This window comes from Oncorhynchus mykiss, chromosome 18 (assembly GCF_057628025.1).
Source record: "Oncorhynchus mykiss isolate SJ-2025 chromosome 18, ASM5762802v1, whole genome shotgun sequence".
Lineage (NCBI taxonomy): Eukaryota > Metazoa > Chordata > Actinopteri > Salmoniformes > Salmonidae > Oncorhynchus > Oncorhynchus mykiss.
The window spans coordinates 3,721,756-3,736,119 of record NC_143039.1 but is presented as its reverse complement, the minus strand read 5'-3'; positions in this window follow the sequence as shown (position 1 = coordinate 3,736,119).

The window sequence follows — 14,364 nt, the reverse complement described above, 5'->3', positions numbered from 1 at the left end:
CATCCAACCCAGCCATATCAACCCTAACCCATCATACAGACCATCCAACCCAGTCATATCAACCCTAACCCATCATACAGACCATCCAACCCAGCCATATCAACCCTAACCCATCATACAGACCATCCAACCCATATCAACCCTAACCCATCATACAGACCATCCAACCCATATCAACCCTAACCCATCATACAGACCATCCAACCCAGCCATATCAACCCTAACCCATCATACAGACCATCCAACCCAGCCATATCAAACCTAACCCATCATAAAGACCATCCAACCCATATCAACCCTAACCCATCATACAGACCATCCAACCCAGTCATATCAACCCTAACCCATCATACAGACCATCCAACCCATATCAACCCTAACCCATCATAGAGACCATCCAACCCATATCAACCCTAACCCATCATACAGACCATCCAACCCAGCCATATGAACCCTAACCCATCATACAGACCATCCAACCCAGCCATATCAACCCTAACCCATCATACAGACCATCCAACCCATATCAACCCTAACCCATCATATAGACCATCCAACCCAGCCATATCACATCAATACAATATACACTAACCATCCAACCCAGCCATATCAACCCTAACCGTCATACAGACCATCCAACCCAGTCATATCAACCCTAACCCATCATACAGACCATCCAACCCATATCAACCCTAACCCATCATACAGACCATCCAACCCATATCAACCCTAACCCATCATACAGACCATCCAACCCATATCAACCCTAACCCATCATACAGACCATCCAACCCATATCAACCCTAACCCATCATACAGACCATCCAACCCAGCCATATCAACCCTAACCCATCATACAGACCATCCAACCCAGCCATATCAAACCTAACCCATCATACCGACCATCCAACCCAGCCATATCAACCCTAACCCATCATACAGACCATCCAACCCAGCCATATCAACCCTAACCCATCATACCGACCATCCTGCCCAGCCATATCAACCCTAACCCATCATATAGACCATCCAACCCAGCCATATCACATCAATACAATATACACTAACCATCCAACCCAGCCATATCAACCCTAACCCATCATACAGACCATCCAACCCAGCCATATGAACCCTAACCCATCATACAGACCATCCAACCCAGCCATATCAACCCTAACCCATCATACAGACCATCCAACCCATATCAACCCTAACCCATCATATAGACCATCCAACCCAGCCATATCACATCAATACAATATACACTAACCATCCAACCCAGCCATATCAACCCTAACCGTCATACAGACCATCCAACCCAGTCATATCAACCCTAACCCATCATACAGACCATCCAACCCATATCAACCCTAACCCATCATACAGACCATCCAACCCATATCAACCCTAACCCATCATACAGACCATCCAACCCATATCAACCCTAACCCATCATACAGACCATCCAACCCATATCAACCCTAACCCATCATACAGACCATCCAACCCAGCCATATCAACCCTAACCCATCATACAGACCATCCAACCCAGCCATATCAAACCTAACCCATCATACCGACCATCCAACCCAGCCATATCAACCCTAACCCATCATACAGACCATCCAACCCAGCCATATCAACCCTAACCCATCATATAGACCATCCAACCCAGCCATATCACATCAATACAATATACACTAACCATCCAACCCAGCCATATCAACCCTAACCCATCATACAGACCATCCAACCCAGCCATATCAACCCTAACCCATCATATAGACCATCCAACCCAGCCATATCACATCAATACAATATACACTAACCATCCAACCCAGCCATATCAACCCTAACCCATCATACAGACCATCCAACCCAGCCATATCAACCCTAACCCATCATACAGACCATCCAACCCAGCCATATGAACCCTAACCCATCATACAGACCATCCAACCCAGCCATATCAACCCTAACCCATCATACAGACCATCCAACCCAGTCATATCAACCCTAACCCATCATACAGACCATCCAACCCAGTCATATCAACCCTAACCCATCATACAGACCATCCAACCCAGCCATATCAACCCTAACCCATCATATAGACCATCCAGCCCAGTCATATCAACCCTAACCCATCATATAGACCATCCAACCCAGCCATATCACATCAATACAATATACACTAACCATCCAACCCAGCCATATCAACCCTAACCCATCATACAGACCATCCAACCCATATCAACCCTAACCCATCATACAGACCATCCAACCCATATCAACCCTAACCCATCATACAGACCATCCAACCCATATCAACCCTAACCCATCATACAGACCATCCAACCCATATCAACCCTAACCCATCATACAGACCATCCAACCCAGCCATATCAACCCTAACCCATCATACAGACCATCCAACCCAGCCATATCAAACCTAACCCATCATACCGACCATCCAACCCAGCCATATCAACCCTAACCCATCATACAGACCATCCAACCCAGTCATATCAACCCTAACCCATCATACAGACCATCCAACCCATATCAACCCTAACCCATCATACAGACCATCCAACCCAGCCATATCAACCCTAACCCATCATATAGACCATCCAACCCAGCCATATCACATCAATACAATATACACTAACCATCCAACCCAGCCATATCAACCCTAACCCATCATACAGACCATCCAACCCAGTCATATCAACCCTAACCCATCATACAGACCATCCAACCCCTATCAACCCTAACCCATCATACAGACCATCCAACCCAGCCATATCAACCCTAACCCATCATACAGACCATCCAACCCAGCCATATCAACCCTAACCCATCATACAGACCATTCAACCCAGCCATATCAACCCTAACCCATCATACAGACCATCCAGCCCAGCCATATCAACCCTAACCCATCATACAGACCATCCAACCCAGCCATATCAACCCTAACCCATCATACAGACCATCCAACCCAGCCATATCAACCCTAACCCATCATATAGACCATCCAGCCCAGTCATATCAACCCTAACCCATCATACAGACCATCCAACCCAGTCATATCACATCAATACAATATACACTAACCATCCAACCCAGTCATATCAACTCTAACCCATCATACAGACCATCCAACCCAGCCATATCAAACCTAACCCATCATACCGACCATCCAACCCAGCCATATCAAACCTAACCCATCATACAGACCATCCAACCCAGCCATATCAACCCTAACCCATCATACAGACCATCCAACCCAGCCATATCACATCAATACAATATACACTAACCATCCAACCCAGTCATATCAACCCTAACCCATCATACAGACCATCCAACCCATATCAACCCTAACCCATCATACAGACCATCCAACCCAGTCATATCAACCCTAACCCATCATACAGACCATCCAACCCAGTCATATCAACCCTAACCCATCATACAGACCATCCAACCCATATCAACCCTAACCCATCATATAGACCATCCAGCCCAGTCATATCAACCCTAACCCATCATACAGACCATCCAACCCAGCCATATCAACCCTAACCCATCATATAGACCATCCAACCCAGCCATATCAACCCTAACCCATCATACAGACCATCCAACCCAGCCATATCAACCCTAACCCATCATACAGACCATCCAACCCAGCCATATCAACCCTAACCCATCATACAGACCATCCAACCCAGCCATATCAATCCTAACCCATCATATAGACCATCCAGCCCAGTCATATCAACCCTAACCCATCATACAGACCATCCAACCCAGTCATATCACATCAATACAATATACACTAACCATCCAACCCAGCCATATCAACCCTAACCCATCATACAGACCATCCAACCCATATCAACCCTAACCCATCATACAGACCATCCAACCCAGTCATATCAACCCTAACCCATCATATAGACCATCCAACCCAGCCATATCAACCCTAACCCATCATACCGACCATCCAACCCAGCCATATCAAACCTAACCCATCATAAAGACCCTCTGTTCCCCTTACCCTGTCTCCTCTACCCCCTGTCTCCTCTACCCCCTGTCTCCTCTACCCCCTTTACCCTGTCTCCTCTACCCCCTTTACCCTGTCTCCTCTACCCCCTTTACCCTGTCTCCTCTACCCCCTGTCTCCTCTACCCCCTGTCTCCTCTACCCCCTGTCCCCTCTACCCCGTATCCTCTACCCCATCTCCTCTACCTCCTGTCTCCTCTACCCCCTGTCTCCTCTACCCCCTGTCCCCTCTACCCCCTGTCTCCTCTACCCCCTGTCCCCTCTACCCCCTGTCTCCTCTACCCCCTGTCTCCTCTACCCCGTCTCCTCTACCCCATCTCCTCTACCCCATCTCCTCTACCTCCTGTCTCCTCTACCCCCTGTCTCCTCTACCCCTTGTCTCCTCTACCCCTTGTCTCCTCTACCCTCTTGTCCTCTCTACCCCCCAGTCCCCAGATACCCTCTCTCCTCTACCCCCCGTCTCCTCTACCCCGTCTCCTCTATACCCTGCCCCCTCTATCCTGTCTCCTCTACCCTCCTGTCTCCTCTACCCCGTCTCCTCTACCCCCTATCCCCTCTACCCCCTATCCCTTCTACCCAGTCTCCTCTACCCTCCTGTCCCCTCTACCCCCCAGTCCCCAGATACCCTGTCTCCTCTACCCTCCTGTCCCCTCTACCCCCTGTCTCCTCTACCTCCTGTCCCCTCTACCCTCCTGTCCCCTCTACCCCCCAGTCCCCAGATACCCTGTCTCCTCTACCCTCCTGTCCCCTCTACCCCCTGTCTCCTCTACCCTCCTGTCCCCTCTACCCTCTGTCCCCTCTAACCCAGTCTCCTCTACCCTCCTGTCCCCTCTACCCCCTGTCTCCTCTACCTCCTGTCCCCTCTACCCTCCTGTCTCCTCTACCCTCCTGTCCCCTCTACCCCCTGTCTCCTCTACCCTCCTGTCCCCTCTACCCTCTGTCCCCTCTAACCCAGTCTCCTCTACCCCCTGTTCCCTCTACCCCCTGTTCCCTCTACCCCCTGTCTCCTCTACCCCCTGTCCCCTCTACCCAGTCTCCTCTACCCCCTGTCCCCTCTACCCCCTGTCCCCTCTACCCCCTGTCTCCTCTACCCCCTGTCCCCTTTACCCCTTGTCTCCTCTACCCCATCCCAATTACCCGGTCTCCTGCCCCCTCTATCCAGTCTCCTCTACCCCCTGTCCCCTCTACCCCCTCTACCCCCTGTCTCCTCTACCCCCTGTCCCCTCTACCCCTTGTCTCCTCTACCCCATCCCAATTACCCGGTCTCCTGCCCCCTCTATCCTGTCTCCTCTACCCCCTGTGCCCTCTACCCTGTTTCAATTCAGAAACAAGCTGAGTCTGCTGTTATTGTCATGCTGCTCAGATTAACCCTAATACAAGAGAGAGAGCTGGTCCAGCAGAGAAGCTATATTTGGCAGCAGAGCCCTCCCTTTCCCTCAGAACCAAGCATCACTGTTGCTATGGGACCAAGGCACTTCATACTGTATATCTGGATCCAAACACAAACCAGATGCCAACAATGTGCTCTCTCTTTTTCTCTCCCTCTCTCTCTCTGCAGGACCACACTCTTAAACATTGGACAACATGTTACAGTAGTCATCACTATTAAGAACACACAGCCATGATCAAGAGAAGATAAATGATAAATATATGATCAATGCCGACCGGTGCATGCATTAGCGGTAGTATTATCCGTTTGATAAATCAGATCCAGTGATTGGCTCACCTCCAAGAGGCCTTGGAGGATACGTGCCCAGCAGCGAGGCGAGAGATGAGACCTGCCGCTAACCTGGAGACGAGACAGGGGGGGATCAGGGGGAGGAACCGGGAGAGGGCGACAGCGGAGCAGAGATGTCGGAGACGGAGACGACAGACACAAACAAGCAGTAATGAACAGATGGCTCGTGGATGCGCATAGAGAGGTTGCTATGGGCGTTGCTGTAGCCTGCCTGCTGAAACGCGCGGTGTTGTTGATGATGAGGATGAGCAGTCCGTTTTGTCGTGATGGTGAAAATATATCATCCGATGAAAATATTTCAGGTAGCGAGGATCCACGTTGCAGATTAGCGCGAAGAATATCAGGGAAATAACAAATAACAGGGCGGGGGATGGAAGATCCTTTGCTTGCAGAGCGGAGAGAGACCGTCACAGCGGATCCGTGCGTGGCTTTGTCGTAGCGAGTCACCACGCTGCTCGTGCTGATGCTGCAGTTGCTAGGGCGCGTGGTGCAGATGATCTCCACGAACCAAGGAGCGCGTGTGCGGGGCGATGCATAGACCTACCGTATAAATAACAGTGCGGTGGTTTCCATGCGGTCTAAAACCCACCGGTCTATATGAGTTTAACAGTCAGTGAACGGATTATTTTCAATTACAAAACAAAAACAGGGCCTGAAATCAAATAGACTTTGAGGCAGTTGTCAGCAACACACAATATAACGGATATAGTCCATGAACCAGGGGTTCGGTCAGGCTCGCTTAGGGAAACGATGTCTCAGTGATTTTTCTGAAGGTCTATGTGCCTAGAGTTGGACAATGTGTGATAGCAGTGCAGCAATGGTAGTATGTATGTGATAACGCGTTGTTTTATCCCTCCATCCCGTACATCTTTCCCATAGGGATTTTACCATCGGACAGGAACAAAACGCGTTGTTTTATCCCTCCATCCCATACATCTTTCCCATAGGGATTTTACCCTCGGACAGGAACAAAACGCGTTGTTTTATCCCTCCATCCCATACATCTTTCCCATAGGGATTTTACCCTCGGACAGGAACAAAACGCGTTGTTTTATCCCTCCATCCCATACATCTTTCCCATAGGGATTTTACCCTCGGACAGGAACAAAACGCGTTGTTTTATCCCTCCATCCCATACATCTTTCCCATAGGGATTTTACCCTCGGACAGGAACAAAACGCGTTGTTTTATCCCTCCATCCCATACATCTTTCCCATAGGGATTTTACCCTCGGACAGGAACAAAACGCGTTGTTTTATCCCTCCATCCCATACATCTTTCCCATAGGGATTTTACCCTCGGACAGGAACAAAACTCGTTGTTTTATCCCTCCATCCCATACATCTTTCCCATAGGGATTTTACCCTCGGACAGGAACAAAACGCGTTGTTTTTTTTTATCCCTCCATCCCATACATCTTTCCCATAGGGATTTTACCCTCGGACAGGAACAAAACGCGTTGTTTTATCCCTCCATCCCATACATCTTTCCCATAGGGATTTTACCCTCGGACAGGAACAAAACGCGTTGTTTTATCCCTCCATCCCGTACATCTTTCCCATAGGGATTTTACCCTCGGACAGAAACAAAACGCGTTGTTTTATCCCTCCATCCCATACATCTTTCCCATAGGGATTTTACCCTCGGACAGGAACAAAACGCGTTGTTTTATCCCTCCATCCCATACATCTTTCCCATAGGGATTTTACCCTCGGACAGAAACAAAACGAACACATTGGTACATTTTAAACCAAGTTTGACAAGTGGTTCTGAAAGGTCATGAAATTACCTTTCAAATTATATATAATATAACCAACATTGAAAGCACCAGCTACAACAAGCCTATTGTTTAAACATCGCTCATATTGTGCCATTGATATTAGAAGGTTGGAAGGTTAACCATAGAATTCCATGTAATGGGCAGCTGTGTGTTTGGATCGTAACTTCCTGTGATAGAGGCACCACGGTACACAAGCACAGCTGTGTGTTTGGATCGTAACTTCCTGTGATAGAGGCACCACGGTGCACAAGCACAGCTGTGTGTTTGGATCGTAACTACGAGCTGTCCAGTGACACAAGCTGAAACCCAGCTACGAGCTGTCCAGTGACACGAGCTGAAACCCAGCTACAAGCTGAAACCCAGCTACGAGCTGTCCAGTGACACGAGCTGAAACCCAGCTATGAGCTGTCCAGTGACACGAGCCTACCAGACTAGCTAAATACCAGCTATACCAGCTACACTGAACCAAATCAAATCAAATTGTATTGGTCACATACACATGGTTAGCAGATGTTAATGCGAGTGTAGCGAAATGCTTGTGCTTCTAGTTCCGACCGTGCAGTAATATCTAACAAGTAATCTAGCAATTTCACAACAACTACCTAATACACACAAGTGTAAAGGAATGAATAAGAATATGTACATATCAATATATGGATGAGCGATGGCAGAACGGCATAGGCAAGATGCAGTAGATGGTATAGAGTACAGTACATACATATGAGATGAGTAATGTAGGGTATGTAAACATTATATAAAGTGGCATTGTGTAAATTGACTAGTGATACATTTACTGCCAGCTCACAGTTGGAAATGAGAAGCTGTTCTCAACTGGCCTACCTGGTTAAATAAAGGTGTTCTCAACTGGCCTACCTGGTTAAATAAAGGTGTTCTCAACTGGCCTACCTGGTTAAATAAAGGTGTTCTCAACTTGCCAACCTGGTTAAATAAAGGTGTTCTCAACTAGCCTACCTGGTTAAATAAAGGTGTTCTCAACTAGCCTACCTGGTTAAATAAAGGTGTTCTCAACTAGCCTACCTGGTTAAATAAAGGTGTTCTCAACTGGTGGTTGTTGTCCTTGATGATCGTTTTGGCCTTCCTGTGACATCGGGTGGTGTAGGTGTCGTGGAGGGCAGGTAGTTTGCCCCCATGCATGAAAGCACCAGCTGTTCCGGATGACTGTGTGCTTATGCACTCTGTAGCCAAGGTGAGTTAGACCTTTAATAAACAGGTTAACATTCACAAGGCTGCAGGGCCAGACGGGTTACCAGGACGTGTACTCAGAGCATGTGCTGACCAGCTCTGAGTACACGTCCTGGTAACCCGTCTGGCCCTGCAGCCTTGTGAATGTTAAGCCCCCCCTCGTCTGTTCTGTCTTGCGGGTGCAGCGTATATCCCGCTAGCTGAATATCCATGTCGTCATTCAGCCACGATTCCGTGAAGCATAAGATGTTACAGTTTTTGATGTCCCGTTGGTAGGATATTCGTGATCGTACCTCGTCTAGTTTATTGTCCAATGATTGCACGTTGGCGAGTAATATTGACGGTAACGGCAGCTTTCCTAGATGTCCTGATATCGAGAAGCTCTTTGTCTAATCCGAGGTGGGTGATCGCTGTCCTGATATCCAGAAGCTCTTTGTCTAATCCGAGGTGGGTGATCGCTGTCCTGATATCAAGAAACTCTTTGTCTAATCCGAGGTGAGTGATCGCTGTCCTGATATCCAGAAGCTCTTTGTCTAATCCGAGGTGGGTGATCGCTGTCCTGATATCTAGAAGCTCTTTGTCTAATCCGAGGTGAGTGATCGCTGTCCTGATATCCAGAAGCTCTTTGTCTAATCCGAGGTGAGTGATCGCTGTCCTGATATCTAGAAGCTCTTTGTCTAATCCGAGGTGAGTGATCGCTGTCCTGATATCAAGAAACTCTTTGTCTAATCCGAGGTGAGTGATCGCTGTCCTGATATCCAGAAGCTCTTTGTCTAATCCGAGGTGGGTGATCGCTGTCCTGATATCAAGAAGCTCTTTGTCTAATCCGAGGTGAGTGATCGCTGTCCTGATATCTAGAAGCTCTTTGTCTAATCCGAGGTGAGTGATCGCTGTCCTGATATCTAGAAGCTCTTTGTCTAATCTGAGGTGAGTGATCGCTGTCCTGATATCTAGAAGCTCTTTGTCTAATCCGAGGTGAGTGATCGCTGTCCTGATATCTAGAAGCTCTTTGTCTAATCTGAGGTGAGTGATCGCTGTCCTGATATCTAGAAGCTCTTTGTCTAATCCGAGGTGAGTGATCGCTGTCCTGATATCTAGAAGCTCTTTGTCTAATCCGAGGTGGGTGATCGCTGTCCTGATATCTAGAAGCTCTTTGTCTAATCCGAGGTGAGTGATCGCTGTCCTGATATCTAGAAGCTCTTTGTCTAATCCGAGGTGAGTGATCGCTGTCCTGATATCTAGAAGCTCTTTGTCTAATCTGAGGTGAGTGATCGCTGTCCTGACATCCAGAAGCTCTTTTCTGACATAAAATATGGTTGCAGAAACATTATGTACAAAATAATTTACAAATATCGTGAAAAAAACCACAATTGGTTAGGAGACCGTAAAACGGCAGCCATCTCCTCCGGCGCCATTTTCATTTTTGATAATCATCATCTAACAGGGGAGGGAGATACCTAATCATCATCTAACAGGGGAGGGAGATAACTAATCATCATCTAACAGGGGAGGGAGATACCTAATCATCATCTAACAGGGGAGGGAGATACCTAATCATCATCTAACAGGGGAGGGAGATACCTAATCATCATCTAACAGGGGAGGGAGATACCTAATCATCATCTAACAGGGGAGGGAGATACCTAATCATCATCTAACAGGGGAGGGAGATACCTAATCATCATCTAACAGGGGAGGGAGATACCTAATCATCGTCTAACAGGGGAGGGAGATACCTAATCATCATCTAACAGGGGAGGGAGATACCTAATCATCGTCTAACAGGGGAGGGAGATACCTAATCATCATCTAACAGGGGAGGGAGATACCTACTCATCATCTAACAGGGGAGGGAGATACCTAATCATCATCTAACAGGGGAGGGAGATACCTAATCATCATCTAACAGGGGAGGGAGATACCTAATCATCATCTAACAGGGGAGGGAGATACCTAATCATCATCTAACAGGGGAGGGAGATACCTAATCATCATCTAACAGGGGAGGGAGATACCTAATCATCATCTAACAGGGAAGGGAGATACCTAATCATCATCTAACAGGGGAGGGAGATACCTAATCATCATCTAACAGGGGAGGGAGATACCTAATCATCATCTAACAGGGGAGGGAGATACCTAATCATCATCTAACAGGGGAGGGAGATACCTAATCATCATCTAACAGGGGAGGGAGATACCTAATCATCATCTAACAGGGGAGGGAGATACCTAATCATCATCTAACAGGGGAGGGAGATACCTAATCATCATCTAACAGGGGAAGGGAGATACCTAATCATCATCTAACAGGGGAGGGAGATACCTAATCATCATCTAACAGGGGAGGGAGATACCTAATCATCATCTAACAGGGGAGGGAGATACCTAATCATCATCTAACAGGGGAGGGAGATACCTAATCATCATCTAACAGGGGAGGGAGATACCTAATCATCATCTAACAGGGGAGGGAGATACCTAATCATCATCTAACAGGGGAGGGAGATACCCAATCATCATCTAACAGGGGAGGGAGATACCTAATCATCATCTAACAGGGGAGGGAGATACCTAATCATCATCTAACAGGGGAGGGAGATACCTAATCATCATCTAACAGGGGAGGGAGATACCTAATCATCATCTAACAGGGGAGGGAGATACCTAAACATCATCTAACAGGGGAGGGAGATACCTAATCATCATCTAACAGGGGAGGGAGATACCTAATCATCATCTAACAGGGGAGGGAGATACCTAATCATCATCTAACAGGGGAGGGAGATACCTAATCATCATCTAACAGGGAAGGGAGATACCTAATCATCATCTAACAGGGGAGGGAGATACCTAATCATCATCTAACAGGGGAGGGAGATACCTAATCATCATCTAACAGGGGAGGGAGATACCTAATCATCATCTAACAGGGGAGGGAGATACCTAATCATCATCTAACAGGGGAGGGAGATACCTAATCATCATCTAACAGGGGAGGGAGATACCTAATCATCATCTAACAGGGGGAGGGAGATACCTAATCATCATCTAACAGGGGAGGGAGATACCTAATCATCATCTAACAGGGGAGGGAGATACCTAATCATCATCTAACAGGGGAGGGAGATACCTAATCATCATCTAACAGGGGAGGGAGATACCTAATCATCATCTAACAGGGGAGGGAGATACCTAATCATCATCTAACAGGGGAGGGAGATACCTAATCATCATCTAACAGGGGAGGGAGATACCTAATCATCATCTAACAGGGGAGGGAGATACCTAATCATCATCTAACAGGGGAGGGAGATACCTAATCATCATCTAACAGGGGAGGGAGATACCTAATCATCATCTAACAGGGGAGGGAGATACCTAATCATCATCTAACAGGGGAAGGGAGATACCTAATCATCATCTAACAGGGGAGGGAGATACCTAATCATCATCTAACAGGGGAGGGAGATACCTAATCATCATCTAACAGGGGAGGGAGATACCTAATCATCATCTAACAGGGGAAGGGAGATACCTAATCATCATCTAACAGGGGAAGGGAGATACCTAATCATCATCTAACAGGGGAGGGAGATACCTAATCATCATCTAACAGGGGAGGGAGATACCTAATCATCATCTAACAGGGGAGGGAGATACCTAATCATCATCTAACAGGGGAGGGAGATACCTAATCATCATCTAACAGGGGAGGGAGATACCTAATCATCATCTAACAGGGGAGGGAGATACCTAATCATCATCTAACAGGGGAGGGAGATACCTAATCATCATCTAACAGGGGAGGGAGATACCTAATCATCATCTAACAGGGAAAGGGAGATACCTAATCATCATCTAACAGGGGGAGGGAGATACCTAATCATCATCTAACAGGGGAAGGGAGATACCTAATCATCATCTAACAGGGGAAGGGAAGGGAAGGGAAGGGAGAGGAGATACCTAATCATCATCTAACAGGGGAAGGAGATACCTAATCATCATCTAACAGGGGAGGGAGATACCTAATCATCATCTAACAGGGGAGGGAGATACCTAATCATCATCTAACAGGGGAGGGAGATACCTAATCATCATCTAACAGGGGAGGGAGATACCTAATCATCATCTAACAGGGGAGGGAGATACCTAATCATCATCTAACAGGGGAGGGAGATACCTAATCATCATCTAACAGGGGAGGGAGATACCTAATCATCATCTAACAGGGGGAGGGAGATACCTAATCATCATCTAACAGGGGGAGGGAGATACCTAATCATCATCTAACAGGGGAAGGGAGATACCTAATCATCATCTAACAGGGGAAGGGAAGGGAAGGGAAGGGAGAGGAGATACCTAATCATCATCTAACAGGGGGAGGGAGATACCTAATCATCATCTAACAGGGAAAGGGAAGGGAAGGGAGAGGAGATACCTAATCATCATCTAACAGGGGAAGGGAGAGGAGATACCTAATCATCATTAACAGGGGAAGGGAAGGGAGAGGAGATACCTAATCATCATCTAACAGGGGAAGGGAGAGGAGATACCTTATCATCATCTAACAGGGGAAGGGAAGGGAGAGGAGATACCTTATCATCTTCTAACAGGGGAAGGGAAGGGAGAGGAGATACCTTATCATCATCATCTAACAGGGAAAGTTCATAATAACTATACCACTGTGTTTTATATATTTATTACCTAACCCTGAGTTCACAATAACTGTGTTTTATATATTTATTACCTAACCCTGAGTTCATAATAACTGTGTTTTATATATTTATTACCTAACCCTGAGTTCATAATAACTATACCACTGTGTTTTATATATTTATTATCTAACCCTGAGTTCATAATAACTGTGTTTTATATATTTATTACCTAACCCTGAGTTCATAATAACTGTGTTTTATATATTTATTACCTAACCCTGAGTTCATAATAACTGTGTTTTATATATTTATTATCTAACCCTGAGTTCATAATAACTATACCACTGTGTTTTATATATTTATTACCTAACCCTGAGTTCATAATAACTGTGTTTTATATATTTATTATCTAACCCTGAGTTCATAATAACTGTGTTTTATATATTTATTATCCACCCTGAGTTCATAATAACTATACCACTGTGTTTTATATATTTATTATCTAACCCTGAGTTCATAATAACTATACCACTGTGTTTTATATATTTATTATCTAACCCTGAGTTCATAATAACTGTGTTTTATATATTTATTACCTAACCCTGAGTTCATAATAACTATACCACTGTGTTTTATATATTTATTATCTAACCCTGAGTTCATAATAACTATACCACTGTGTTTTATATATTTATTATCTAACCCTGAGTTCATAATAACTGTGTTTTATATATTTATTATCTAACCCTGAGTTCATAATAACTATACCACTGTGTTTTATATATTTATTACCTAACCCTGAGTTCATAATAACTGTGTTTTATATATTTATTATCTAACCCTGAGTTCATAATAACTATACCACTGTGTTTTATATATTTATTACCTAACCCTGAGTTCATAATAACTGT